The sequence below is a fragment of the Pogoniulus pusillus genome, chromosome 3, assembly GCF_015220805.1.
Source record: "Pogoniulus pusillus isolate bPogPus1 chromosome 3, bPogPus1.pri, whole genome shotgun sequence".
In the NCBI taxonomy this organism is placed as follows: domain Eukaryota; kingdom Metazoa; phylum Chordata; class Aves; order Piciformes; family Lybiidae; genus Pogoniulus; species Pogoniulus pusillus.
The window spans coordinates 40,105,552-40,123,600 of NC_087266.1; the positions used below are offsets into that span (position 1 = coordinate 40,105,552).

Below are 18,049 nucleotides of genomic sequence, written 5' to 3' on the forward strand. Positions count from 1 at the left end.
AGGCTTCCAAATTAAAATGCTGACTGAAATAATATGCTACAAGGTGGTAATTGTATTTGAATGAAAAGAATTCCTCTGAAATTTAGTAGAAATATTGCAAATGGAATTTACATAGGCTATGTTCTTTTGCAATCCCATATTTATCTTATCCTGGGTCATTTAATTGAGCTTACCATAAGTTAAAACAATACTATAAAGTGTAAATGTTGGAGACAACAAATTATCAACTGCAGCCTCGAAGGAAATCCCAGCACTTAATTCACTAAAGCTGTTCACTGTAGGTTTTTCTGAAAAGAATTACTTGCTCATTTGTCACATTCTTCCTGGTACTGTATAACTCCTATATCATATAATACCTTTTTTTTCCCCCAGTCACATAAGTATTATTAAAAGACGTGTTGTCATAACTAAATAGTAAAGCACATTCTAAGTTATAAGAGTAATGAAAAATGATTAATTGACCTTTTCTTACAGTGCCTTAATATGCCTGGATAATTTCATAGGCTGATGTTGTGTATGTTTTGTTCATACTAAAAGTGTAATTTATGTATATTGGAGCATATAATTGTCTATGTTTCACTTACTCATTAGTCTTTCCCTTTGAGGGAAGAATTGTGAGATCATGTTTCTTACAAGCCTTTGTCTGCCATCTCATTCTTTGGGGCTCTCAAGAAGAAGAAAATACTTAAGAAAGGACAGGGATGACAGATAGACAAAATCCTCACTTTGGAGCTTCTGCCTTGATTCATGACATCTTTCCTAGATGGTCAAAGTGGTAATTAAAGCAACATGCGATGGTTTGGGTGTTCCCCGCACCCTCACACTTTAGAAATCACCCAGACTAGACTCATCCGGCTCTGGGAATATAAATGAAGCTATTTATTTACAGCTAGCACAATATACAAGCAGATATTTACAGTATATACAGTCATATACAGAAATATACAAGGTAAAAAGTAATACAGAAACACAACTCCTCTCCCAGAAATCTGAGTCCCCAGGAGGGGCTCTCAACCACCCCTGCACCTTCCCCCTGCCCCTCTCAACCTTACCCCAGTCCCAAGGAAGAATGGAGGTTCGGCCAGAGGTTTAAGCAGCAAAGTGGGTTAGCCCAAAATGGAGGGTGAGGTTAGAGAGTAAGATGTAGCTCAGCCAGTAGCCCAAGTGAGAGTGATGGTGAAAGTGTTACCAAATGTTTTTATTTCTTGTTCCCATACTTCTCAGCAAGGCTGTGAGTGAAGTAGACATCACCATTGTTTTCCTTCCACAGCCTGTAATCTAGTTCTTCTCACCAAAACATTCTAGCTAGCTTCAAACTAGCACACAACAGAATGGGCTGAAGTGGTTGGCCATTTGGTAGACACATTCTGGATGATTCAGGTTCTGTTGAATCTGAGGTTACATTTTTGCTAGGGCTACGATGAAGCAAAGTTCTTAAAAAGTCATTTCCAGATATGTTACTCAGATGAAACACCTGTTATACCATTAGAAACAGACAGAGTTATTTAAATTCTTGATCCAGGATCCACTAAGGTCAGTTAAATGATTATCATTCAGTTCAATGTCTTGTGGGTCAGTCTGTTAATTGCTACATATGTCTTAAACGTAAATTCTTGCTGAAAACACACCCCTTTTATATAAAAAAAGCATGAGACTGACCTAATGGCCAGTTCTGCCAGCCTGTATATCAATTTACCTGTCTTGAAAGCTAGGGAAGATAATGTTTTTAATTTCTATCTTGGGTGAATAAATAGAGAATCTGTTATAATCACAGTTTAAGGTTATTTGAAATCTTAATGAATATAGGATTACTGAATTTGTATCTATGTGTGTGTATGTATGTGTGCATATACACACACACACATATACTAACCACTAATTCTTCTAAAGAATTGCTCTAAAGTAAGGGAGGTTTGACCCTTTATTCATGATAAAGGGGACTGTATTGATTGCCTTACTGAATCTGGTGATATTTCAAATGTGCCTAATCTTCTCATAAGTGTAGTGATTGTATTCTGTTCGTGGTCAATGACAACTAACAAGGTTGATAGATCACTCAGATAAAGCAGAATACAAAGCAAACAACACACTTCCCAGTAGAATTGTTCAGAAGTAGTTTACTCATCGTCTTCTTGTGACTTGAAGATTTTATTTTTCCATGATGTTAGGTCATTGCCAAATACAAAGTTAATTCTAGAAATGTCTTTTTAACATGTTTGCAGATTATTGCATTAATAGCAGGAAAAAGAAAATCTCTTTTTGATCACTTTCTTTCAAATACCAAAGCTTTTACAAACCAATTAATTTTGCGGTTTCTGCAGACTGAATAAACTACTGTGTCAGAATTTAGAAAGGATTTTTCTGTGGATCCAAGAAAATGGTTTCTGGAAAGATAAACATGGTAATAAATCAAAAGTTAAACCAAGGACAATGACAAGAACAAATCTGAGATGTAACTTCCTTTCACTGAAGACTCTAAAAAAGTCAAGTAAGTTTCTATATGTGTATAATGAGAAGTAAGAGAGAAAATTCACCTTCTGTTTCAAAGAGGAGAAAACATTAATATGAAAGGAGATGACTTCAGGCACGTTTTTGTTTCAATTACCAAACTTCAAAAAGGCCACATTGCATACCTATTCCAGGACAATACACTAATATGTTTTATTGAAAACAATAAATAAACGTATTTTTAGAAGAGAATGTGGAAGTTGTATAACATGACTAAAGCATAGAATCATAGAATCAGACAGGTTGGAAGAGACCTCCAAGATAATCCAGTCCAACCTGGCACCCAGTCCTATCCAGTCATCTAGACCATGGCACTAAATGCCTCATCCAGTCTTTTCTGATTCTAGTTTTAGCAATATCTGGCATTTATGAAAGAAAACTATAGATTCCGATATCAAAGCAGTAAAAGATAATGCTCTGTTTTTTATGCTGTAACCTCTTTGATGGTAATTTCTCCTCTTCAAGAATACTTTATTGCTTCAGTGGTACATATATATATATATCCTGAATAGGAAGGGATATGTTTGAACTACAGTTGTAAAGGGAGAGTGGTCTTGACCCAGTTCCTCCTGACTCCTCCTTGAGGGTGGGTCCAAACTTTACTCCAGGTGTAGTGTCTAGCCCCCTATAAAAACAGAGGAACTTGCTTTTGTCTTTTGCCCTGTTTCCCTGCCTGACAACGCCACGCTTCTGTTCTTGCTGGTCTTTGTTTTACCATGTGGCCATCAGTCCGTGAGGCGGACAAACCCATTGCCATCAATCTGGTTGTGTGTATCTATATATATATTTCGTACCTTGTTTTCCTTTCCCTGTACCTCTTTGTAACTCCCCTACCTCAAATACCTTTAAAGTTTTCTCTTTTAACTTCCAAATTGAAGCAAGACTATTTATTTGTGTGTGTTCCACCTTTTCCTTTCTATGTCTAATTATTCTTCTTTGACAAGGAGGGGGGAGAGGGAAAGGCATCCTAGAAATTGTTTCTGGTTCTATTAACTATATTTGAGTCTCTGGAAAATTTAAACTAGAACTGAGACAACAGTATAGTTAAAGGATGTTGTTAATATAACAATTATGCCTCCTCAGTCCATTGCTTTAAGCAATGAAGAGAAGAGTGAAAAATAGTGGGTACTGTTTGTGACAAGGATTTTTCCCAGTGTTTATTGGAAGAATACAGACTTGGGAACAGGAAAGAAACAAGGGAGATTCTGTAAACACGCCTTATACACAAGCAAAACTTATCTTCATGAGGTTATTTACAATATCAGGGAAAGTCATAGAAAAATTCTCAAGAGTAGCAGGTGTAGTGAATTATGTATCAAATTCCATAACATTAAAAGTTTGTGAGGTTTCAGTAAGGAAAAAGATTAGTTTGAAGATACTCTCCTGGTGTTCTGTGAGTAGCTAGCACCTGAGATACTCTGTACAGTAATGGAAATCTTTAAGTGTATTTCAGTTACACCAAATATGGAAAAGAAAAATGTTGATGTTCTTTTCCTTCTTTAAATTTCAATGAATGGAGAAGATACCCTTTTGTTTCATCTGGCTGGTGTGTGAAAATTGCTTTTATCTAACATCTCATACTGATGGATAAAATATCTGAGTTTTTTTACAATGAGGCAGGTCAAAAGGAGACCTGCAGAAGGTCTATAATCTTGTACCTTTGGAATTGTTTAATATTCAGTACTTTCACATGATCTTTACAGGAAGGTAGAAGTTCAGGCTCAAACTGGAGGTATTATAATGAGCTATGATGTTTGTGACAGACGTTATAGCAATTCTGTTACTGAAGGATGCCTGTTTACAACACTCTGACTCACTGATACCTCTAGAGTCTTCCCTCCTTTGTATTTCTTCTACTACCTTCCTTTTTCTAGGCCAGTAGGTTCACACAGGGTTATTCATGTAAATATTCCCATCCTAATGCTGCAGATTCAATTCCATTTGAGGTTAAATTAATGGAATGTGTCCAGAGAAGGGCAATGGAGCTGGTGAGAGGCCTAGAACACAGTCCTGTGAGGAGAGGCTGAGGGAGATGAGGTTGTTTAGCCTGGAGAAGAGGAGGCTCAGGGGTGACCTCGTTGCTGTCTACAACAGCTGTAGCCAGGTAGGGGTTGGTCTTTTCTGCCATGCAACTAGCAACAGAACAAGGGGACACTGTCTCAGGTTGTGGAGGGGAGGTCTAGGCTGGATGTTAGGAGAAAGTTCTTCCCAGAGAGAATGATCATCGGAATGGGCTACTCAGGGAGGTGGTGGAGTCACTGCCCCTGCAGATGTTCAAGCAAAGACAGTCTGAGGCACTTAGTGCCATGGTCTAGTTGATTGAATAGTGCTGGGTGCTAGGTTGGACAGGATGATATTGGAGGTCTCTTCCAACCTGCTTGATTCTATGATGCTGGTGTCTGAAATGACTGTATGCACAAGTAACTGTTTTGGGTTTTTTACACACTCATTTGATTTTAACATGTGTTTGTCATGTGTCTGGTCTTGTGCTTTGTTGGTTTGTTTTTTTTTTCAAGCTTAAATTCAAACAAAAATATTTAGAGTAAAAGATACTTGACTTTGGGATTTAGGAGTTTGTCATCACCATACAAGTTATGGTCCATTAACACCTGAACTAAAATTCTTTGTGTGTAGTCTTTGAAATAGAAGGTTTATGGTATGTATTTGTATGTGTGTGAAACCATTTTTGTTTGTTTGCTTTCCTATAGATAAGGTAATAGTCTGTATTACTCTATTCCTTCTAATCTTTATAGGGGAGTCTATAAAGAGAGATCTGCCCATTCAGTATCAGATGAAGGGGAAATATTTGAATCTTATACCAGAAAGGAATACAAATGCTGAACCAAATTAACAGTTCCATGTGCTCAATGACTGTGTCTAATCTTTTATGACAGCTGGTACCTGACAGTGAGTTATTTTGCCTAGCCTCTGCTTCACTAGCTGTTCAATAAGCCTTTTCCTGGAGCTGAGATTTGCTGAGTAATACAGTTCTTCTATCTTGGCTTCTTATTCTACAGTAGAATTGACTTGAAACCATTTCCATTTCTATCAGTACAATACAGATTTGAAAAGAAATAACTGTGTTGTGACTGAAATACTTGTAGAAGGTCACCTGTAGGGTAAAAATAAGTTTAGGCAGCCAAACCTCCTACAATGCAATCACACACATCACAAGCAAGGGGGAAAGTGAGAGGAAAAAAAAACAAACAAAACCAAACCTGTTTCATTTCTCTGACAGTGGTGAGAATTGCAAAAAGAGTAAGTGCTGTGGATACAAGTGCAAAGGCTCACTATCCTGAGGGGTTAGAGAAGAAAGGCCTAAATATAAAGTATCTAAATAAAAAGAGGCTGGATGTGTTCTGTTTTCCAAAAAGTCCACCTCCCACTGGGGGTAGTAAAAATTAAGTTGCTCAATGTTTTAAAAAGTCTCTTGTTCTTGCAGTTAATTTTAACTATCAAAGCATCTTGCCTATTTCATTTACACCCTGAGGTATAGGCAAAAAAGATAAAGACGTTTTCTCTGTTTTCACATGGTAGAAGTAGCGATAGCAAAAGAAACAGAATTCATATCAATATCAAACATGTGCTCCGGAGTAGATTTTAAAGTGTTCTACAAAAGGGCAGAATACTCTGAGTATCTGAAATCTTTGGGAACCACAGCCTAGTTTTGTTCTGTTGGAGCAGTTGCCTGCATCTGCAGCATGTTTTACTCTTGTTTTTCAAGCTATTAACTGCAGTGAAAAGCAACTTTCCTTCTCCCTGTTGACTCTGCTAGAGAACAAAGTAAGTTTTGCTGCAAAGGACAGAAATATCTTTACTTAATCCCTCAAGTGAAGACTAAGAATGAAAAACTCCTCATGAATACATGAGTGGCCCCTCTAAGCCAGTATTGCTTCCAGCTTCCTAGGAGTAAAGATACAGGTATAGAATCAACCATGCAAGATACACCAAAATGCATTAACAAGTCAGCATGCTCATTTTTGGTAGTACATATTACAAATCTAAACCCCTACAAAAATAATAATTAATTCTAAACTATGTAAAAAGCAAGAGCATGTTGGGAAAGCTGATTTTAAAAGTTAGGCTAAAAGTCATGTTGCAAGAAATACAAACAAGTCTAACGTCTTTGCAGTGGGAAGCTATTGATATAAAAGCTAGATCCCAGAGATATTTTGCACATTGTAGAAACACACTGAGGGAAGGAAGAACTCTTATAAGGTCATTGCTTATGCAGTATATAAATAAAAATGTACTAGGAGTGGAAAACATGAGATGTCTGACTTAAAATAGAAATAATTAACAAAGCTGATATAACAGCTTAAATTCTTGAGTGCTTATGGATACCACTCTTGAAATAATGTCTCACTAGAATGTCCTTCATTGGTTTCTAAGTCACAGCTAATCTACACCTGGCTGTTTTAAGCTGGGTCTATATTAAAAAAAAAAAAAGGCAGTGTCACAAAGTTTCTGGGCACTGGAACATGATCTCCTGTGCCCTTCAATTTTTGGAATATACTTCTCATCTGTTCAAACCAGTGCTGTCTGAAACGACTGTGACCAGTGCTTGACAGGAACATGAACCCTGTGAGGAGCAGCTGAGGGAGCTGAGATTGTTGAGCCTGGAGAAGAGGAGGCTCAGGGGAGACCTCATTGCTGTCTACAACTACCTGAAGGGAGGTTGTAGCCAGGTGGGGGCTGGCCTCTTCTCCCAGGCAACCAGCAACAGAACAAGGGGACAGAGTCTCAAGTTGTGCTGGGGGAAGTCTAGGTTGCATGTTATGAGGAAGTTGTTGGCAGAGAGAGTGATTGGCATTGGAATGGGCTGCCCAGGGAGGTGGTGGAGTCACTGTCCCTGGAGGTGTTCAAGAAGAGACTGGATGAGGCACTTAGTGCCATGATCTAGATGACTGGATAGGGCTAGGTGCTAGGTTGGACTGGGTGATCTTGGTGGTCTCTTCCAACCTGCTTGATTCTATGATTCCAGGGGCTAATATTAACAATCTGCATGTGAGTATTCTGGTTTTGATTCCAATAAAGTATTTTATAATAGAATGCTGATATACTTTCAGATCAGATAATAGTTTGTAGATCCATTCGAGCTTGTGAGTGCATATTATTGGTGATTACTGTGAGTGTTTTTCATTACAAAATTGTTTCTTAATTACTCATTATCTGCTTCCTATGCAGATTATGTTGATTATTATCAGTGGGAAAACACTTGCATCTGTTCCATGATATTTTCCTGTAGTGCAAAAGGTTAAATTACATGAATGTCTTCATGGGCAGTGATTCTCATAGATTAGGTTTGTTTGTAGCCTTGCAAGCTGCAAATGGGCTACACCAGGTGTGAAAGCATTGAAAACTTTATCACATGTATCTGACATCCAATTTCATAGTTGGAAGTGTCAACTAGGGAAAAGATTCTTCTTTGAAAGAGATCCTCTGAGGATCACATACACACGCTTAACTTGCCTCTAGCTAGACAGTCTTAGAGACCTAACAATTAGACTGTCCTACAATGTTTTTGTTCCAAATCATGGAATCAACCAGGTTGGAAGAGACCTCCAAGATCATCCAGTCCAACTTATCATGCAGCCCTATTCAGTCAACTAGACCATGGCATTAAGTGCCTCATCCAGTCTTTTCTTGAACACCTCCAGGGATGTTAGTGGGAAAGTATTCAATAGATACATTTTCAGTGACTGTTTTCATTGTTTCACCTTGGAGATAATTCATTTACTAATTGCTGCTTTTACAACAACATTAAGAAGATTTAAACATTAATTCTACAAACTTAATTTGCATATTTTTATTGTCTATGACTTTAAGTTTCAGTTCATAATAATTTTAAAGTTATGGGCAATTGTAAACCTAAAAATTGGTGCCTGGCAACAACAGAAATATGTAAAGAAATTACATTCTTTTATATTTACTATGGCATATAAATCAAGATCAAAGAAACTGTTTGAGGTAGATGATAGTTACACTTGTTATGAACTGTCTTGCACTGAAACCGTTGGTTTCTATCACCTTAGAGATTTTATTAGAGGTCTCCTGAGCTGTTATTCTGTACCAGAAGGTGCTTGTCTCCCATGATTGCAATAAGAAAGGCAGTTAGTAGCATGTAAAATGCTATCATCTCAGCATTGGTGAGGCCACACCTTGAATGCTGTGTTCACCTTTGAATTTTTACAAGAAGAAGGACATTGATGTGTTGGACTATATCCAAAGAAGGACAAAAACGCTTCTTGAGATGTCTTGAGAACAAGTCTTATGAGGAGCAGCTGAATGAACTGGTGTTGTTTAGCCTGGAGAAAGGAAGGCTGAGGGAAGAATATTGCTCTCTACAGCTACCTGAAAGGAGATGTTCATTGGTCTCTTCTCTCAAGTAATTAGCAATACAATAAGAAGCCTCAAGTTGTGCCAGGAGACAATTAGATTAGAAAACAAAATAAGTTACAGAAAACATTCTCAATCAATGGAACAGGATGCCCAGGGAAGTGGTTGAGTCAGCATCCCTGAAAGTATCAAAAAGATTGTGATGGCTTGGGTGTTTCCCACCCCCCACAATTGTATATAGGACAGAATATATACAGGGAATTGGTTATTTAACTAGCAAACATGAAACTATAAACAGAGAGAGGAGTTTCCCTGAGGCTTAATGCCACTTCGGATTTTCTATGCTATTTGCCCAGCAGGGTGGGCTGAATCTCTTTCTGCAGTATGGCAGAGATAACTTATATTACAGAGGTATTAAAGCTTTACTCACAAGTCCTATTATCAATTATTAACCACCCTCCTGGGGCTGTGTCACAGCCTGCACCTAAGGTCCAGACTTCAGGGGCTCAGCCTGTGGACTTGGATGCTGGAATCTTCCTGTCTTGAGGGGAAATGATAAATCTTCCCAGTCTCTGGAGAAATAGGTTTTCTCTAACTTTTGCTCTCCTGGCGAGGGATGATCTCTGCCTTGATGCTGCTGTCTTCTTCTGGATGCTGCATCCAGGGATTATCAGCTTGGCAGGGTTACAGGAACAGGAGAAGAATGTCCATGCTGGCTCTGGTACGGTTCTCTTCACGGGTTCAGGCAATGTGTGTGTGGGTGCAGACAATCCAAAAGTCTGCTTCCTGGTTCTCTCAGTGGCAATGGCTTTTACCAGGCAATAAGCAGCAGCGAGCATGCAAAGTCTGCTCAGCTGCTGAGAGTCTGAGCTCCGTAGGTAATGCAATAGAGCTTGCAGATGTGCACAGCTGGATTAGGAGGCTGTTGGCTCCTTATATATGTATGTGCAGGCTTAAACGAGCTCTGCATCCAAGGTATGAAGGCAGGTGAGCTGCAATTGAATCAAAGCATGAGGTCTGAGCTATGCAATGGCATCTGAGTGTGTATGAGCAGCTGAGTGCTTCAGGTGAAGGTCAGAGCTGTGTCTGATCCTTGCAGGTGGGTCAGAGAGATGAGCTGTGCTGCAGGCAGGGTCAGAGAGCTGAGCATGTGGTTCACCTGTGCACCGCTCTTTAGGGACTGTGGGTCACGATTAATGTGCCCTTTGGCCACTAGAGTGACCAGTCAGGTTGGCAGTAAGCCAAACCCTACCATAATAGGCAGGAGGATTTTGCCTGGACTTTCCCAAATACGGGGATCACATGGATTTGCCCTAGGGAGACACGAGCTGGGTGTCTGTGGCTTACACAACCTGTTTGCAGTCAGGGGTCCTGGCAGAAAAAAACATGTCCAGGCATGTAGGGGCATAAACAAGCCTCTTTTTGGGCCTACAGGCCCTCCACAACAATGTGGAGTTCAAAAATTGATGGCAGTGCCTCTCTTCCTGCCAGGGAAGAGGTCTCAGGGTCTTAGCCACTCCTTTTCCTCATTGCTGCCTCAGCCAAGATGGAAAATAGCCCTGGTTTGCTCCCTCCAAAGGCCTCTTCTTTCTTGAAGGATGTGATTTGCAGTTTGTTCTGAATGGTTTCTCCACATGGCTGTTAAGTCCATCCTATAACTCCAGACATCACCAGAGCCCTTCAGCTCCTGCGCAGGAAGCGTGGCTTTGCTGTCCTCACAGGCTGCAGGGTCCTGCTGTGTGGGAAACTCAGCCTGCAAAGGTGGGCACTGCCACTTGACTTGGTACCTGAGGTCATCTAGAGTGCTGTGTGTTCTACCTACAATTTAGAGCTGGTTATTTACTTACACAGAAGGAGAAACGAGTGCCAGGAGGATGGAGCCAGGCTCTTCTTGGCGATGCCTGATGACAGGACAAGGGGCAGTGGCTGGAAGCTGAGGCATAGGAAGCTTCAAGTAAACACAAAGGAGAATTTTTTGACTGTGAGGGTGACAGAACACTGGAAGAGGCTTGGAGATATTCAAGACTTGCCTGGATGTGTTCCTCCATGATCCGGTATAGGTTCAGCCGAGTACTCCAGGTCATCCTCGGTGAGCTGAAAGCAGCAACTCAACATGGAGAAACTCAGCCTAAGGAAGCCTACCCAGCACCTGTGAGCAATGTCAGAGCAATCATGAGACCTAGCCCTACCTAGCCGGGGGGCCCACCAGGCCCCCCGGCCTTTGAATCCCCTCCACCATCCACCCAGTGATGCACCACAGAGCACTCACCAGTGATGATCCGAGGAGGATCCTTCTGCCCACAATGGGCAAACTTGGGGCTTGCCTTTCCTGGGGCCACTTATAAAGGGGAGTGGGTAGGGGGGTGCTAAGTGGTGACACCTGGGGTGGGAGGAGACTTCAACAAGACCCAGCTTGAAAAGGGGAGTGGGTAGGGAGGGCAAAGTGGTGACACCTGGGGTGGGAGGAGACTCCAATAGAATCCAGATTGAAAAGGGGTGTGGGCAGGGAGGGCAAAGTAGTGACACCTGGGGTGGGAGAAGACTCCAACAGAACTCAGGTGTTATGAGTTTGGGGGACAAAAAAAAGGGGGAAATGTATTGTGCAGGAGAGAAAGAGGTGGATATGGTGGAGAAGAGAGGGAAATGGAGAGGAAAAGGATGGAGATGAGAACAGGAAGATGGAATGGTCTATTTGCAGTCATCTTGAATATTAAATTGCACAGCAAGTGGTCTGTGAATCTGGGCAGTTCTGCTTTCCTTGTATTTCTTTTCCTTTGCCTTTCTCACATTTGTCAGCTTAGCTTTTTTTTTTACAGACTGGATAAAGAGAAATATTTTTGCTTGGTGTTTTTGGAGATCAAGTTGAAGTATGTAACAAAATTATATACAAATCATTACTGAATAGAAGTCAGCAGTAAGGTTTTGTAACATTTCATCACGAACAACAGTTTGCAAGTTATGCAGAGACGTCTACCAAGAAGCCAGAAACCTGCTCTGATTTCAGCTTGGAGAAGAGAAGACTCCACAGAGACCTAATAGTAACCTTCTAGTACCTAAAGGTGGCCAACAAGAAGGCAGAAGAGGCACTGTTTACAAAGGCCTGAAGTGGCAGGATGAAGGGCAGTGGTTTTAAACTAGAGAAGAGATTTAGGTTGGATGTTAGGAGAAAGATCTTTACCCTGGAGGTAGTGGAGCACTGGAACAGGTTGCCCGAGGAGATAGTTGAGGCCCCATCGTTGGAGATAGTCAAGGTCAGGCTCATCAGGGCTCTGGGCAAACTGAATTAGTGCAGGATGTCCTTGCTGACTGCAGGGGAGTTGGACTAGGTGACCTTTGGAGGTCCCTTCCAACTCAAATTGTTCTATGATTTGAAAGATCACCCAGACTAGACTCAGCTGCTCTGAAAAGTGAATGAAGCTTTATATTTACAGCTTAACACAATATACAAGCAGATATTTACAATATATACAGTTGTATACAAGTTAAAGTGATACAGAAGCACAACAGCCCTCCCAGAAACCAGAGTCCCCAGGAGGGGCTCCCAATCACCCTTCCACCTTTCTCCCACCCCTCTCCCTTACCCCATATCTTGCCTTATATTCAAGGAAAGGTTGGGAGGGTTGGCCAAGGCAGGTAGGGAGTAGATGGATTAGTCACACAGACAGCAGGTTAGGTTAGAGAGAAGTTCAGCCCAAAACCCAGAGAGTGACTCTGTTATCTATATTTATATTCTTGTTCTTATACATCTCAGCAAGTCTATGAATGCAGTAGACATCACCATGGTCTCATTTTCACAGCCTATAATCTAGTTCTTCTCACCAAAACATTCTAGCTAGCTTCAAATGAGCACAGGGATATATAGATGTGGAAATGAAGGACATGGTCTAGTGTTGATCTGGCAATGCTAGGTTAAAGGCTGGACTTAAAGGTCCTTTCCAATGTATGATTCTAAAGGCAAGGGCATGCAGATGGTATAATTATCTGTAGTTGGTAGCTACTAAGAAGGAGTCAGTTACAGGTACCTCTATTGCTGGCTTCATTTATCCTATGGTCAAATAATGAAGGCCTGTAGGCCAGGCTATGTGTGTAGTCTGGCACCATGCAGAATTGGGCCACTCAGGTCAACTTTTCTATGAATCATTGACTCTTCTACCAGTCTTTTGATCATGAAGAGTAGGACTGCATGTAAAATTTGCAGAACAAATTTCTTACAATGAAACAAAAGATGTAATCTTTTCTTATGGGTTGACACAAAGGAACAATTTTTCCAGCCACACTTCAAAAGTAGGATTTTTTCTCTAATGATAAGCATAGGTCAAATTGTTAGTTTTCTGCTCTATAAATAAAGCTAAAGATCAGTGAAACTGGAGACAATATTTCATTAAGAAAAAAATAACTAAAAATTATGCCAATCTACCCAAAAATACTGTTCATAAAATCAGAGATACTTGTGCTGATCTGCCTTCCAAAGACAAATGAAGTTCATCTGGACACTCATCTGAAATAAACTGGACACTAAAGATGACAATGCCAAGTCAAATTCCTAGCAACACTTCATATAGGGCATTTCTTCTTTTCTATCTTCTTTCATTTCAGTTTATACCTTTCAAACTGACTTTCTGAATCACTGGATGTAATTATGAGCCTAGCTGTGCCAAATGTGTCTGTTTCTGATTAGAAGAATATTACTGATAAAATGAGGTTAAAATCAGAATAATGATATTTATGGGTTGTAAATACTCATATTGTATGGGATTTATTTTTCATTCCAGCTTGACTTTTGTCTTGATGTGAAACCATGTCATGCTTCTCTATTACTTTGAACAAAGCACTCATTTTGTCTCTTAAGAAAACAGAAGTACAATGTAATGTTTAAGGGTTTGAATTACCTACTAAGAAAGAGTGACCTATGAGCTATAAGAACTTTACCTCATTAAGTCCATGATGGCATCATTACTGAGTGGATCATTTGTTTCATAAATTATTGAATTACTAAGTAAATCCTCACTGTATTATCTAACCACTTTACAGCAACTTTTAACTGATACATTATGATTTCTTTTTGTCATTTAGCTTTAACTTTTATAATCTTCTGTCTACAATTAAGGAGGATTACACTTCATTTTTTTTTTTAAATGATTATTATATTGCTATATGAATATGTGTTGGGTACATAAGGAACTACTGATGACAACACTGATCTTTGAAATACATCTATTTTTCTTTTGGATATATCACTTAAGAGAAAGCAGTAGATATCAATTTCAGGTGTAAACCAAATAAGCTATATAGCAAAAATGTTTTGTATTTTGTCTTTAACATTTAGGGTTTCTAAATTTGGGGTTCTCTCACTAAATGCTCAAAACTTATCAGGTTTTTTTTTTGTGTATCTCAGGAAAATTGAGTCACAGCTAAGTTTAATCTCAGTTGATTTTGATCTCCCTTGGATATATTGATCAAAGAAAAAAAATCTAATCATAATCACTAAGGAAGTTAGATCATGAATATGTTCCAATGGCAACTTGAAAAATCAGAGATGATCAGGACAGTCTCAAGTTGTCCCAGGGGAGGTATAGGCTGGATGTTAGGAGGAAGTTCCTCACAGAGAGAGTGATTGGCATTGGAATGGGCTGCCCAGGGAGGTGATGGAGTCACCATCCCTGGAGGTGTTGAAGAAAAGCCTGGCTGAGGCACTTAGTGCCATGGTCTAGTTGATTGGCCAGGTCTGGGTGCTAGGTTGGACTGGATGATATTGGAGTTCTCTTCCAACCTGGTTGATTCTATGATTAAAATAACAAAAGTATTTTATAGTAATAGGACTACTATTAGAAAACAACAACAAAAAAAAACCCAAACAAGCAAACAAAAGACCCCAACCAAGAACAAAAAAACCCCAACCAAATCCCCAAAAAATTCAGTACGCATAGGAATAGCAAATTACAATAATCCAGTCTAGTGACAGTAACGTATTGGTTTATTTTGACCTTAAAATAGAAAAGGGGAAAATAATAGATGGATCATTGGAGGAGAAAATGTGATGTTCTTTGATTTGAGCTTCTCAGTTTCTGAGAGTCCTCAATTATCTAGACTTTTTTAAACTAAAGACCCAAGGCAACTGAGGAATAATTATCTCACCAGAATTAATATTTTAAGTAAAGAAATTCACCTTCAGAAGATTCATAAATTCCTCTATAGACTATCAGCAAGATTTCTCATTAGTTTTTTTTTTTTAAACTTGTAGGAGTTTGAGACAAAGATTAAACCAGGCAAGCTTTTAGCTTTGATCTTTTCTGCTAAAATACAAACAAACCTTTCATATAATTTTTTTTTCACAAAATAAATGTTAACCTTTATCATCTTCTAGAAATCCATATCAGTCTCACCTGTAATTAGCTATTGCTATAACACAATTGATAATCTGATAAAAATTCAATACTACAGGAGTGTTATTTCAGTGAATTTACCTTTAGAGAATGTTTCTATATCTTTACCTTCATAATATTTTTCATCTGAATATATTATAATTTAATTTTAATTTTTTATCTCCAGTTTCTGTTGTGTAGCCTCTTATTCATGAACACTGAAACAGAAGTATCCATAAAATACCAAAAAATCCATACAAGAATCTTCAATTACAGTTTTTGACATGACACTGAAGTGATTTTAATAAGAAAAGCTCAAGTCAGAAGAAGGTACTAAACTGTGAAAATCTTTCAAATATGGACATGAAACTTATAAATTTCAACAGGGACAAATGCAATCTACTTTAAGAAAAGCACATAGGGCATTTCTGGCTAGGGAGCAGCCCTGTGAGGAAGGCCCTGGAAGACAGTGTCTGAATGTGAGCCAGTGTCCTTACAACAGGAAAGCTCAGTAGTCTCCCAAGCTTTATGAACAGAAATCTGGCCACTAAATCAAGAGAAGTGATAATCTACCTTTCTGCTCAGCACTTTTCTATTCTGTTCTGAGTGCTGATTCTTGTGCTGAGCAATACAGAATAGACATCTACAAACTGGAGCTAGCTCAATGGGAGCTTCCAAGATAGAGCTGGTGTGCTTTCTATCCAGCATATGGGGCAGGTCCAGTCTGGAGAAAAGATGTCTGCAAGTGACCCTTCCACAGCATCCGCTGTTCACAGGGGTATTCTCAAGAAGGCAGGAGTCAGGTCAGGCTATTCACAATCTGTCAGGCCTATGAATGATGAAAGTCATAAACTGAAACAAGTTAGTTAAATAGAAAACAAAAGTTTAGCTATGAGGACAGTCAAGCAATGGGGCTCAGAGAATTTCTGCAGTATCCATCCTTGGAAATTTTCAAGATGTGGCTGGATACAGACTGAACAGCATTGACTGTTCTCATAAATGCTCCTGTTTTGAGCAGAAAGTTGCACTAGAGACCTGTCAAGGTCCCTTCCAAATTAATACTATTCCAAAATTTGAAGATGGAACTAATCTGATCTGGATTAGCTCAAACTAGGTGATTGTATATAAAATAAACTAATAATCTATGTCATTTATTTTTCATTAAGAAAATTGCTTAACTAACAGTGTGTGAAATAACAATTGTTTCATTGTCTCAAACTGGGTGTGGCATATGTTGACAGGATGACTTAAAAGAGGTGTGATGGGTTGAGTTGAATCTGTTGCTGTCATTCATACCATACTGCAGTCACACCAGATTCAAAATGAAAAGTACTGCCTGAAGAAAAAAATATTATGTGGCTTAATGTTCAGATTGCAACATGACAGGCTTCTTGTTCTACTTGCTGCTTCTGACTTCTGGGGTTTTGGGTTGACTCTTTTCCACAGGGGTAGCGGAGAAATGAGTGGGAGTTGTGTAACTGCTGGTTTTCATGCACTTCTACTGCAAACAGGCTAAGATAGGTAATCATTCATTGTATTAGGTTAATTAGATTGTTAGCTAATGTAATTGCACATTTATGTTCTCTCGTTTATTCAGTAAACTCCTACCTCTTCAGCTGAACCCCACGATTTTGTGTTACCTTTCCCTCACTTCTGTGTTGGGGGAGCAGGCAGGTTAATGCTTGTGTTAACCTGTTATAAGATGTTGTTACCATGGAGGTGGGAATGTTCTTTCCTTATTTTAACAACACTTCAACAGTGCCACAGAAAGGCCAGCATGCACAGCTCTGGTGGCACCACCCCTGCTCAGCAGAGGGTAATGAGGGAACAGCAACTTCCAGGTGACCACGTCCAGCACCATGCCTGACAGCTCTGCTTAGCATGGCCTGCACAGCCATGCACTTCAATTGAATGAACCACCAATTAGGAAGATGCTGACATACTATATTTGTGTATATTGGCTCTTCAGACTAGAAAAATACAGGCTTTGGGGCCATGAAAGTGAATGATTTCCAAAACCAAGAAGTAGATTCAGAGGAATGATGCCAGAAATCAGAGAGCTGTGTGGAGGTGAAAATCATACAATGCTCAGGGACCTTGGTTGGCAAGACCAGTGTCACTGCACACACCTATATAGCAGCAGCCTTCCTGCAAGTAAGTAAGACTGAGACCTAGCAAACAAAATCACAGGATCACAGAATTTCTTATATTGGAAAAGACCTTCAAGCTCATTGAGTCCAATCATTAGTTTCACACTGACAAGTCCTTGACTAAACCAGATCCCTCAGCATAACATCTAATCACTATGAATCGCTGTACTTGGAAAGGTCCACCAAGATCATTCAGTCCAACCACGACCCAGCATCCTTCATCACCAGACCACAGCCTCAAGTACCACATCCACTCTCCTTTTAAACAGCTCCAAGGATGGCAACTCCATCACCTCCCTGGGCAGCCTATTCCAGTGTCTGACCACCCGCTCAGTAAAGAACTTCCTCCCAACATCCAACCTAAGCCTCCCCTGATACAACTTGAGGCCATTTCCTCTTGTCCTGTCATTAGTAACTTGGGAGAAGAGACCAGCTCCAGCCTCACTACAACCTCCTTTTAGGTAGTTATAGAGGGCAATAAGGTCCTAAGGTCCCCTCTCAGCCTCCTCTTCTCCAGACTAAACAACCCCAGTTCTCTCAGCCCTTCCTCATAGGTCATGTTTTCCAGACCTCTCACCAGCCTCGTTGCCCTTCTCTGCACCCACTGCCTCGCCTCAATGTCCCTCCTATATTGTGGTGACCAAAATTTGACATGGTACTCAAGGTGTGGTCTCCCGAGTGCTGAGTACA

General features: G+C 39.9%; 1 long non-coding RNA gene across 1 annotated transcript; it reads right to left on the reverse strand.

The window, feature by feature from the left end:
• Positions 1-10,671: 10,671 nt before the first annotated feature.
• On the reverse strand, positions 10,672-10,951 carry LOC135173910 (uncharacterized). Its single transcript, XR_010301553.1, has 2 exons — positions 10,878-10,951; positions 10,672-10,780 (listed from the first exon to the last, which is right to left on the reverse strand). It is a non-coding gene; the product is annotated as an uncharacterized LOC135173910 (long non-coding RNA).
• Positions 10,952-18,049: the final 7,098 nt, after the last annotated feature.